This window comes from Somniosus microcephalus, chromosome 12, assembly GCF_052327205.1.
Source record: "Somniosus microcephalus isolate GS21.2 chromosome 12, FLI_Smic_1.0, whole genome shotgun sequence".
In the NCBI taxonomy this organism is placed as follows: domain Eukaryota; kingdom Metazoa; phylum Chordata; class Chondrichthyes; order Squaliformes; family Somniosidae; genus Somniosus; species Somniosus microcephalus.
The window spans coordinates 189,268,930-189,281,906 of record NC_140998.1 but is presented as its reverse complement, the minus strand read 5'-3'; the positions used below and the strand labels follow the sequence as shown (position 1 = coordinate 189,281,906).

The 12,977-nt window shown below is 52.4% G+C and overlaps 1 pseudogene across 1 annotated transcript; it reads right to left on the bottom strand.

The window, feature by feature from the left end:
• Positions 1 to 1,384: 1,384 nt before the first annotated feature.
• Positions 1,385 to 7,683, bottom strand: LOC147109785 (large ribosomal subunit protein bL17m-like; annotated as a pseudogene). Its single transcript, XR_015080351.1, has 3 exons — positions 7,510 to 7,683; positions 4,692 to 4,758; positions 1,385 to 2,384 (listed from the first exon to the last, which is right to left on the bottom strand). The product of XR_015080351.1 is annotated as a large ribosomal subunit protein bL17m-like (transcript).
• Between the last annotated feature and the right edge of the window lie 5,294 nt (positions 7,684 to 12,977).

Sequence of the window (12,977 nt, the reverse complement as noted above, 5' to 3'; positions counted from 1 at the left end):
CGGGGTCGGGGCCGGCGGGGGTCCGCGGGGGGGTCGGCGGGGGTCGGGGCCGGCGGGGGTCCGCGGTGGGGGGGTGCGCACGAGTTACGCTGAGTGTCAGCGTAAGTCGTGCGCACGACCCCCCACCGACCCCCCCGCGGACCCCCGCCGACCCACCTTCCGAAATCCGAAATTCTCCGAAAACCGAAACACGGCTGGTCCCGAGGTTTTCGGATAAAGGATAGTCTACCTGTAATAACATTAATGCTTATAACCTATGTAATTGGATGGATAATATGTCGATGGAAAGGATGTAGGGGGCATAGAAATCAGGATAATAATAGGGTTATATAAACAAGGTGCCCCAATGGGTTGGATTTGATCACCACCCCGGCAGGACACCATAATAGGAGAAATAATTGGGTTGGTCAATGATTAAAAGGGATTAATCAGAACCAAAAGGGGGGACTGAAAGAGTTAAAAAGGCTAAAATAAGGGAATTGAGGAACCGAGCATATATCCAATGTACGTGTCCCATAGGGAAGTATGGTGGAATGTGGCCAAATGGTCAAACTGTCAGTTGCTACTTGAATAATGTGCACAAACCGTCAGCTACTAATTGAATAATGTGGTAAAGATAACATATGGGGTCACAGGACTATGTAACGGTCAAAATGTGCACACGGGTCGCAAGAATTTGCACCCAAAATCAACAGTATGTTGTAAGCCATGACTTAGAACAAAAACCTATATATGAGGCAGGGGATCTCAGTGATCGGGGAGCATTCATCCCAGGATGGGTGTCTTCCCTGTCGACTTGTAAATAAAGTTGTTTTACTGAACGCACCTCCGGACTCCGAGTGATTGATTGGGAATAAGGCCGACGTCGACCCTTTATATCACAGGGACCGTCTCGGGGAGAAGGAGCTCTCCCAGTTTACTCTTACAGGAAGGATGTTCCCGATGGCCGGGGAGTCCAGAACCAGGGGTCACAGTCTAAGGATAAGGAGTAAGCCATTTAGGACTGAGATGAGGAGGAATTTCCTCACCCAGAGAATGGTGAACCTGTGGAATTCTCTGCCACACAAGGCACTTGAGGCCAATTCATTAAATATATTCAAGAAGGAGTTAAATATATTTCTTAAGGCTAAAGGGATCAAGGGATATGGGCAGAAAGCATGGACAGGGTACTGAATTTGGATGATCAGCCATGATCTCATTAAATGGCGGAGCAGGCTCGAGGGGCCGAATGGCCTACTCCTGCCCCTATCTTTTATGTTTCTATGCTGCGCTATTCAATGATATCTCTCAATACCCTTCACCCAACAATATCCTGAAAGCTGTGCTAACCAGTAGGAATGATGCAGTTTTACCGTTCACTTGGTGTAACGCACAGGCTGCGAGCGGTGATGACTGTATTTGTGGAAATGGCGGCAGGAAAAGGCCCCGGCCCAATGCAGCAGTTCCCATATATCAGGAAAAACTGGCAGCGAAGTATAACTGAGCGGAAACAGAGAGTCGGTGCCATTGCCTTGATCGAATAGGTCGAGCAGGGCTGTGGCCCACCCAAGTTCAGGCAGGCGTTTGTCTGGAATTAGCCAATCCAGGGCAAGATTCGAATAAATTTGGTGCTCATTATAATAAATTTGACTGTGATTAAGGGTGACAGAGAGGCGTGACAGGAGCGAGAGAGTGACAATTACAGGGTGGTCGAGAGCCACACTTGCAGAAAGTGCGCGCCGCCAAGGTTATTAGCAGCTCTGCCGTGCCATTGCTCAGAGGTTTACGGGCTGTTCGCGATCAGACCGCACAGCTGAAAGAAGGATCCCAAGAGTTGTTAAAGAGAATCAGACATTGCGGGTTTAATATGATGCACAGCTTATAGGAGAGCAAATCCCTCTGATATTTTTAGCGACCAGGAGTCGGGCGCTGCGCAAATTCAGGCCCGAGGCTGACGGCGATTCCCAGGAGGCCGTCATTCCAGTGTGACTCCGGGAATCCGCCCCCAGATTTGTTCCCACGCGGGCCAATAGCAGAAGGTTGTCCCCTGGGGTTGGGAGGGGGCGGGGCGGGTGATCGATCACACATCGCTTCCTTGTTCTCCGCCGGTCGAGCTCCCAGCTAGGCCGCACTCGAAGCCTGGGACTCGCCTGAGCCCGAGGCCCTGCCCCCGGCCCCCTCCTCCCTGTACCCCTTCAGCAGCTGGTTGAGCAGGGTCTTCTCGTTGGCCCCTTGCCGCCACGCGAGGAGGGGCGGCAGCGGGTTGCGCCGGTACTCGATGACCGCCATCTTGGCCCGGTCCAAGTTCTCCCGGGTGGGAATCTGCATCATCCGCACGGAACTCCCCCGTGGTCCTGGAATCGCGGAGCCAGGACCTGGAAGAGCTTCGGGATCAGATCTTTCTCCTGACACAAACAGAAAAAAAGAGGTTTATTCCCAGAAATATTCCACTCTGCCCCTCCCCCCAACCGGGCCAAATAAGAACTCTCCCTTCTCAGTTACGGCTCACTCTTGCCTCAGAGTCAGAAGTTCGTGGGTTTGAGCCCCACTCCAGAGACTTGAGCCCATAAACCAGGCCGACACTCCCAGTTGCAGTACTGAGGGCGGGGCAGTACTGTCGGAGGGGCAGTACTGAGGGAGCATTGCACTGTCGAAGGGGCAATGCTGAGGGAGCACCGCACTGTCAGAGGGGCAGTGCTGAGGGAGCGCTGCACTGTCAGAGGGGCGGTACTGAGGGAGAATGGCACAGTCGGAGGGGCAGTACTGAGGGAGCATCGCACTGTCGGGGGGCAGTACTGAGGGAGCGCAGCACTGTCGGAGGGGCAGTGCTGAGGGAGCGCCACACTGTCGGAGGGGCAGTGCTGAGGGAGCGCCACACTGTCGGAGGGGCAGTGCTGAGGGAGCGCCACACTGTCGGAGGGGCAGTGCTGAGGGAGCGCCACACTGTCGGAGGGGCAGTGCTGAGGGAGCGCCACACTGTCGGAGGGGCAGTGCTGAGGGAGCGCCACACTGTCGGAGGGGCAGTGCTGAGGGAGCGCCACACTGTCGGAGGGGCAGTGGTGAGGGAGCGCCACACTGTCGGAGGGGCAGTGGTGAGGGAGCGCCACACTGTCGGAGGGGCAGTGCTGAGGGAGCGCCACACTGTCGGAGGGGCAGTGCTGAGGGAGCGCCACACTGTCGGAGGAGCAGTGCTGAGGGAGCGCCACACTGTCGGAGGGGCAGTGCTGAGGGAGCGCCACACTGTCGGAGGGGCAGTGCTGAGGGAGCGCCACACTGTCGGAGGGGCAGTGCTGAGGGAGCGCCACACTGTCGGAGGGGCAGTGCTGAGGGAGCGCCACACTGTCGGAGGGGCAGTGCTGAGGGAGCGCCACTGTCGGAGGGGCAGTGCTGAGGGAGCGCCACACTGTCGGAGGGGCAGTGCTGAGGGAGCGCCACACTGTCGGAGGGGCAGTGCTGAGGGGGCGCCACACTGTCGGAGGGGCAGTGCTGAGGGTGCGCCACACTGTCGGAGGGGCAGTGCTGAGGGAGCGCCACACTGTCAGAGGGGCAGTGCTGAGGGAGCGCCAGACTGTCGGAGGGGCAGTGCTGAGGGAGCGCCACACTGTCGGAGGGGCAGTGCTGAGGGGGCGCCACACTGTCGGAGGGGCAGTGCTGAGGGAGCGCCACACTGTCGGAGGGGCAGTGCTGAGGGAGTGCCGCACTGTCAGAGGGGCAGTGCTGAGGGAGCGCCAGACTGTCGGAGGGGCAGTGCTGAGGGAGCGCCGCACTGTCGGCGGGGCAATACTGAGGGAGCGTCACACTGTCGGAGGGGCAGTACTGAGGGAGCATCGCACTGTCGGAGGGGCAGTACTGAGGGAGCGCCACACTGTCGGAGGAGCAGTACTGAGGGAGCGCCGCACTGTCGGAGGGGCAGTACTGAGGGAGTGCCGCACTGTCGGAGGGGCAGTACTGAGGGAGCGTTGCACTGTCGGAGGGGCAGTACTGAGGGAGCGCCGCACTGTCGGAGAGGCAGTGCTGAGGGAGCGCCGCACTGTCGGAGGGGCAGTACTGAGGGAGCGCCGCACTGTCGGAGGGGCAGTACTGAGGGAGCGCCGCACTGTCGGAGAGGCAGTGCTGAGGGAGCGCCGCACTGTCGGCAGGGCAATACTGAGGGAGCGCCGCACTGTCGGAGGGGCAGTACTGAGGGAGCATCGCACTGTTGGAGGAGCAGTGCTGAGGGAGCGCCGCACTGTCGGAGGGGCAGTACTGAGGGAGTGCCGCACTGTCAGAGGTGTCACCTTTCAGATGAGAGGTTAAACACGAGGCTCCGTCTGCCCTCTCCAGTGAATGCAAAAGATCTGCAGCCACTATTTTGAAGAGGAGCAGGGGAGTTCTCCCCGCTGTCCTGGGGCCAATATGTATCCCTCAACCAACATCTGGTGATGATCACACTTGTATGTGGGAGCTTGCTGTGCACAAATTGGCTGCCGGGTTTCCTACATTACAACAGTGACTATACTTAAAAAAAAAAGTACTTCATTGGCTGTAAGGTGCTGTGGGACGTCCTGAGGTAGTGAAAGGCGCTATAGAAATGCAAATAGCCAAGGCTCTTTGCGATGGCCAGCGCGGCGAGATCGCGGGCGTGGCGGAGTGACACTCGCGACACAGGTCAACCCCGAAGACCCCGCGGGCCCCCCCCACCCCGCCCCCAGCCCCGCGCCAGAGATACTGACCGTCAGCCAGAAGTCGGCCATCTTCATGGCTTTCTCGTCCGTGTCCTCGCTTGGCGTAATCCACCAGCTGGAAAGCAAGGGCAGATCAGTCAAACCCGCAGGCTCCTTCCCAGCACAGGCAGAGGCCAGTCGGCCCCTCCAGCCTGCCCTCCTTCTGTACGCGAGCAATCCCCAAACCCATCCCACTGCCCCGCTCTCTCCATCGACAAATATTGATCCCAAATTCCCCCTTTCACAGAGACCATGGTCTTGGCCTCAACCTCCTCCCCATGGCTTCAGTGATGTGGAGGATTGGAGAAGCTGGGATTGTTCTTCGAGCAGAGAGGTTTAGGGCAGATTTAACAGAATCATAGAATGATACAGCGCAGGAGGAGGCCATTCGGCCCATCGTGCCTGTGCTGGCTCTTTGGACCCACTCCCCTGCCCTTTCCCAGAGCCCGGAAAATGTTTCCTTTTCAAGTATTTCTCCAATTCCCTTTTGAAAGTTATTATTGAATCTGCTTCCACCGGCCTTTCGGGCAGCGCATTCCAGATCACAACAACTCGCTGTGTAAAAATAATCTCCTCATCTCCCCTCTGGTTCTTTAACCAATCACCTTCAATCTGTGTCCTCTGGTTACCGACCCTTCTACCACCGGAAACAGTTTCCCCTCATTTACTCTCAAAACCATTTATGATTTTGAACACAATCTTCCCCTTAACCTTCTCGGCTCTAAGGAGAAGAATCCCAGCTCCTCCAGTCTCTCCACATAACTGAAGTCCCTCATCCCTGGAACCATTCTCGTAAAGAGCGGCGTTCAAAATCATGAGGGATAAATGAGGAGAAACTGTTCCCACTGGCAGGAGGGTCGGTAACCAGAGGACACAGAGTTAAGATAATTGGCAAAAGAACCAGAGGGGAGATGAGGAGATTATTTTTTTTACGCAGCGAGTTGTTGAGATCTGGAATGCGCTGCCTGAAAGGCCAGTGGAAGCAGATTCAATAATAACTTTCAAAAGAGAATTGGATAAATACTTGAAAAGCAGATATTTGTAGGGCTCTGGGGAAAGAGCAGGGGGAGTGGGAACTAACTGGAGAGCTCTTCAAAGAGCCGGCACAGGCACGAGGGGCCGAATGGCCTCCTTCTGTGCTGTGAGATTCTATGGGAGCATTCCGTGCTTCAACACCTCTGTGTACAGAAATTTCTACTAATCCCTCTCAGAACACTCGTTAAATTGATGGCCTCACGTCACTGACTCCCCGAGCACAGGAAATTTATTGTCCCCATTCACTCCATCAAAACTCGATCATTTTTAAAAACCCTATTAAATCTCCTCTTAGCCTTCTCTGTTCCAGTGCAAATAGTCCCAGGATCTCAAGTCACCTCTCTAGCTCAGTGGGTAGCACTCGCTCTCGCCTCCAAATCAGAAGGTGGTCAGTTCGAGTCTCACCCCAGAAACTTCAGTACATAATCCAGGCCGACACTCCCAGTGCAGTACTGAGGGAGCGCCGTACTGTCAGAGGGGCAGTACTGAGGGAGCACCGTACTGTCAGAGGGGCAGTACTGAGGGAGCGCCGCACTGTCGGAGGGGCAGTACTGAGGGAGCGCTGCACTGTCGGAGAGGCAGTACTCCGCTGCACTGTCGGAGGGGCAGTACTGAGGGAGTGCCGCACTGTCGGAGGGGCAGTACTGAGGGAGTGCGGCACCATTGGAGGTACCGTCATTCGAATGAGATGTTATACCGAGGCCTCGTCTGCCTTCTCAGGTAGACATAAAAGACCCTGCGGCCACTATTGGAAAAAGAGCAGGAGAAGTTATTCCAAGTGTCCTGGGCTAATATTTATCCCTCAACCAATAATTACTAAAGACAGATGATCTGGACTTTTTTTTAAATGCATTCATGGGATATGGGCATTGCTGGCAAGGCCAGCATTTATTGCCCATCCCTAGTTGCCCTTGAGAAGGTGGCGGTGAGGTGCCTTCTTGAACCGCTGCAGTCCGTGTGGTGAAGGTGCTCTCACAGTGCTGTTTAGGAGGGAGTTTTTAGGGAGCCTCTTTTCCAGGTTGAATCGCCCAAGTCTCTCCACACAACTCAGTCCCTCTGGCACCGGGGACCGGTCTCGTGGCTCTAATCTGTGATGCCCCTAGTAGTCGAATGTCTCCCTTATGTCTCTGTGTCCAGAACTGGACCCAGTACATTTAAAAGAAAGACTTGCATTTCTATAGCGCCTTTCACAACCACCAAACATCCCAAAGCACTTTACAGCCAATGAAGTACTTTTGAAGTGTAGTTACTGTCGTAATGTAGGCAACGCGGCAGCTAATTTCTACACAGCAAGGTCCCACAAACTGCAATGTGATGATGACCAGACAATCTGTTTTCTAGTGATGTTGGCCAGGACACCGGGGTGAACTCCCCTGCTCTTCTTCGAATTAGTGCCGCGGGATCTTTAACATCCACCTGAGAGAGTAGACGGGGCCTCGGTTTAACGTCTCATCCAGAAGCCAGCACCTCCGACAGTGGAGTTATCCCCGGTGTCCTGGCCAATATTTATCGCTCAATCAATAGCAGTAAAACAGATTATCTGGTCATTGTCACATTGCAGTTTGTGGGAGCTTGCTGTGCACAAATTAGCTGCCGCGTTTCCCACATTACAACAGTGACTACACTTCTAAAGTAATTCATTTGCTGAAAAGCGCTCTGGGACATCCGGTGGTCCTGAAAGGCGCTATATAAATGCACGTTGTTGATTCGGAGGAAAGCAGAGTAACACAGCCTGGGCAGACGGCAGGAAGGAACAAGATAAACGGGGTGTTCGAAGGGAGGAAGTGATTACCTTCTCAGCGTAAAACCTCATCTCATCAGCCCGGGCCAGGGTGGTTTCAATCCTCTCGTGTCGCATCAACGCTGTCACAACGTTCCGCAACATATCGATCCGGGACCGGGATCCCAGCCCCATCCGACGGTAAACTCACTCATGACTGATCCAGAGGGCAGCGGTGAGATGCATCCTTCCGAGGGGCCGGGAGTCTGTGGGGATCAGAGACCGGAGCAAAGGTGAGAATTCAACCATCACAATCCCAGCGTCACGTCACAGCGCGACACACGAATGGCCAGATCCCGTCCGCCATTCGTCCCCGTCCCACGCCAGACTGGCACTGCCAATCACCGCCTTCGCCCCGCCCACCCCGCCGCTGCCAATCACCACCTTCGCCCCGCCGACCCTGTCGCTGCCAATCACCGCCTTCACCCCGCCCACGCCAGGCTGCCGCTGCCAATCACCACCTTCGCCCCGCCCACCCCAGGCCGCCGCTGCCAATCACCGCCTTCGCCCCGCTCACCCCGCCGCTGCCAATCAGCGGTCGCCCACGCGCTCACCCCCCCCCCCCGCTGCCAATCACAGTGAAGTGCCGCCCCGACAGTGCTATTGATCAACGGGCCGGAACGAGCCCAACCCACGTGTGATTTAGCTGCGCCCCCATCACTTTCTGCCAATCAGAGCCGGGGAGGAAGCAACTTCCGAGCCCCACTTGTCAGTCATACATTTAAACAGCCCATCAGGCCGCCGGCTCCCCGCCAATCAGCGGCCGCCCAGCCCCTCGCCTGGTGCCCGGACCAGAAAGCCCATTGTGATGTCACTTGGAGTGAGAGCCAATGGCGAAGGGAGCAGACCAGGGGCGGGGCCTAAGGGAGGCGGGGTGGGGCCTCGTACGGTCAGCGAATTGGAATGGGATCTAATACAGGGAATGGGATCTGATACAGGGAATGGGAACTGATGCAGGGAATGGAAGATGGCACAGGGGATGGGATCTGATACAGGGAATGGGAACTGATGCAGGGAATGGAAGATGGCACAGAGGATGGGATCTGATACAGGGAATGGGATCTGATACAGGGAATGGAAGGTGGCACAGGGAATGGGAACTGAATCAGGGAATGGGATCTGATACAGGGAATGGGAACTGACAAGGAATGGAAGATGGCACAGGGAATGGAAGATGGCACAGGGAATGGGATCTGATACAGGGAATGGGAGATGGCACAGGGAATGGGAACTCAACCAGGGAATGGGAACTGATACAGGGAATGGGAACTGATACAGGGAATGGGAGATGGCACAGGGAATGGGAACTGATACAGGGAATGGAAGATGGCACAGGGAATGGAAGATGGCACAGGGAATGGGAACTGATACAGGGAATGGGATCTGATACAGGAAATGGGAGATGGCACAGGGAATGGGAACTGGTACAGGGAATGGAGATGGCACAGGGAATGGAAGATGGCACAGGGAATGGGAACTGATACAGGGAATGGGATCTGATACAGGCAATGGAAGATGGCACAGGGAATGGGAACTGATACAGGGAATGCGATCTGATACAGGGAATGGAAGATGGCACAGGGAATGGGAACTGATACAGGGAATGGAGATGGCACAGTGTTGTGTCTCACGGGGTTTTATACACTTACCTATATAACAATTAAGAAGGACTCCGGGGTGGAGAGTTCAGTTAACGGCCACTTTATTTACAACTAGCTGGGGGTGCCCGGCGGTGCCGAGGCTTTTTTGAGGGCATGTTGTTGTTGGAAGAGAGAGAGGGAGCGACTGGGGGGAAGAGAGAGAGGGAAGGAGAGAGAGAGAGAGGGAAGGAGAGAGAGGGAAGGAGAGAGAGAGAGAGGGAAGGAGAGAGAGAGAGGGGGAAGGAGAGAGAGCGAGAGATGGAAGGAGAGAGAGAGATGGAAGGAGAGAGAGAGAGAGATGGAAGGAGAGAGAGAGAGAGAGATGGAAGGAGAGAGAGAGAGAGGGAAGGAGACAGAGAGAGAGAGAGGGAAGGAGAGAGGGGGAAGGAGAGAGAGGGGGAAGGAGAGAGAGAGAGGGGGAAGGAGAGAGAGAGAGGGGGAAGGAGAGAGAGGGAAGGAGAGAGAGATGGGGTGAGAGAGAGAGAGAGAGACTGGGGGAGAGAGACTGGGGGGAGAAGAGAGAGAGAGAGATTGGGGGGAGAAGAGAAAGAGAGAGATTGGGGGGAAGAGAGAGAGACGGAGTGTGAGAGAGAGTGAGAGAGAGAGAGACTGGAAGTGTGAGAGAGAGAGAGGCTGGGAGTGAGAGAGAGAGAGAGAGAGAGACTGGGAGTGTGAGAAAGAGAGAAAGTCTGGGAGTGTGAGAGAGAGTGGGAGTGTGTGAGAGAGAGAGAGAGACTGGGAGTGTGAGAGAGAGAGAGAGAGACTGGGAGTGTGAGAGAGAGAGAGAGAGAGTGGGAGTGTGTGAGAGAGAGAGAGAGAGAGAGAGTAGGAGTGTGTGAGAGAGAGAGAGAGAGAGTCGGAGTGTGAGAGAGAGAGAGAGAGAGAGAGAGTGGGAGTGTGTGAGAGAGAGAGAGAGACTGGGAGTGTGTGAGAGAGAGAGACTGGGAGTGTGTGAGAGAGAGAGACTGGGAGTGTGAGAGAGTGTCCTCCCCAACGTCTCCCTGGCCCATCATCCAAACATCAACACAAGGGACCTCTATGACGAAATACATCTACTCAAACAGCGGATGTGGGTCTTCGCAAGAAACCTCATAAACACTGCCAAAAGACGCAGCCCTCCCACCCCCCCTACCATTGGGAGCCCAAACAGGACCACCAATGTCCCCCACCCCCCTTTACAAAACCGACAACAGAACCGTGCTTTTATACCTGACCCAAGACCCCCCTCTAGACCACAGACTGTAGACCAAGAACTGAGAAAGATCATGACGATGCTGAACAGCCTGATAGAAAGCTGGAGAAATTATTAATATTGTTATTTATCATTATCATTATTGTTATCTTATCAGTATTATTACTATTATTAGATAGATATATGTGCATGCCTCATGAAATTTATACTAAATCATCACTTAGCATTATAGAAAATAGTGTTTCCACACTCATCCCACAAAATAGGTCCATTTTATTTCGTTTTATTGAACTATATAAATGCGTTCTTTCCACATAAGCTGCTGGAATATCCAGGGCCTCCGCTCCTCAACTTTTGGGATGAAGAGTACAGACCCTGAATTCCTAAAAGCTATAAAAGACATTGATATAATTGTGTTAACAGAAACATGGTGCCAAAAGGACATGCCGACCCACTGTCCTCCAATGTACCATGAAATCATTGTGCCCTCAGTAAAGAACACTAAAACACGCAAGGGCAGAACCTCCGGGGGAATATTGGTGTGGTATAAGGGAGAACTGGACAAACACATCTCACCGGTAAAACAGGGGAAATCACACGTATGGCTAAAACTAGATAAAAATATAGGAATAGCAAAAAAAGATGTTTACTTATGTGCGATCTACATACCTCCAATAGATTCGCCATATTTCGAAGAGGAGTTATTCGATACTCTCCACGTGGAAATCAGCCATTTCCAGGCCCAAGGAAAGGTGATAATATGTGGGGACCTAAATGCAAGGACCGGTTGTGAACCTGACTTCATAGACCCACAGGGAAACAACCATGTGTTTGGCCAGACCCCTTTAGATGTCACACCAGCCATCGCAAATCGGAACAACCTTGATCGTGAAATAAATAAAAGCGTTAGGGAGGTAGTGCAACTCTGCCGAGCCTTAGGCCTGTACATAGTTAATGGTAGGTTCAGAGGGGACTCCCTAGGGAGACTCACATACTCCTCAACTCTTGGGTCTAGTGTGGTGGACTATAAAATCACTGACCTGGACCCCTGCGATATCAATGCATTCACTGTCAGGCAGCAATCCCCCCTCTCAGACCATAACCAAATAAATGTGTACCTTAAACTTTCTGCCCAAACTACAGACACAAAAAAGGAACACAGTAAGCTACATAAAATAAACCAGACATACAGATGGGCCCCAGACAGTGGAGATAAATTCATCACAGCACTAAATTCACCTGATCTCACAAGTAAAATTTCAAAATTTAAAGAAAATCTATATGAGATCACCAGAGATGGTGTAAACACGGCCATAGAGGATATAAATATGATCTTCCATGAGGCAGCTGTAAAAGCCGACCTCGTGAAACAGAAGAGGAAGCATCACAAAAGACAAAATAAAAATATGAAATGGTTTGACCACGAATGCAAAAATGCCAGAAAAGACCTGAGAAAAATATCAAACCAAAAGCATCGGCAACCAAACAATCCGGACCTACGTACTAGATACAATGAAACCCTCAAAAGATATAAACACACCATTAGGAACAAAACACAAAACTATACCCACAAAATACTCGAAGAAATTGAAAACTCCACCAATCCAAAACAATTCTGGGAAATGTGGAATAACCTGAGTACAACACAATTGCAAGCATTACCAATCCAAGATGGCGACATCTGGAGAACACATTTTGAAAACCTCTACAAAGACATCCCAAAAAACAAAACAAACCCAAGTCAACATCAGGTCACAGAAAAACTCCACACATTAGAAGCAACAATTAAAGACAACCAAAACCCTCTAGACTCCCCAATCACATGGAAAGAACTGGCCACAAAAACAAAATCTCTCCACCTAAAGAAAGCCTGTGGCCCAGACAACATCAAAAATGAAATGCTAAAGTTCAGCAATATGGAGATGCAGGGTGCGATACTCAAACTATTCAACATCATATTACGCTCAGGCTGTTTTCCCGATATCTGGTGCCAAGGACTAATCTCCCCCATATATAAAAGTGGAAACAAATCAGACCCAAATAACTACCGCGGCATCTGTGTCAACAGTTGTCTAGGGAAGTTATTCTGCAGTATTCTAAATAGTAGATTACTTGATTTTCTTAACAAACATAATATCCTCAGAAAAAACCAAATAGGCTTTCTTCCAAAACACCGCACCGCCGACCATATCTATACCCTTCACACCCTCATTGAAAAACATAAACACCAAACAAAAAATGGGAAAATATTCGCCTGTTTCATCGACTTCAAGAAAGCCTTTGACTCTATATGGCACGAAGGGCTCTATTATAAACTTCTTCAGTGTGGAATAGGGGGCAAAGTCTATGACCTTATTAAATCAATGTATCTGAAAAACAAATGCGGGGTCAAAATTGGAGACAAACGCACCGATTTCTTCACCCAGAGAAGAGGCGTCCGGCAGGGCTGCAATTTGAGCCCGACCCTGTTCAACATATACATAAATGAATTAGCAGACATGCTGGAGCAAAGCGAGTCACCAGGTCTCCGTCTCCTGGATGGAGAAGTGAAGTCACTGTTCTATGCGGACGACCTGGTTCTGCTGTCTCCCACAGAACAGGGATTACAGCAACAACTAGACCTTCTCGACAAATACTGCCAAATTTGG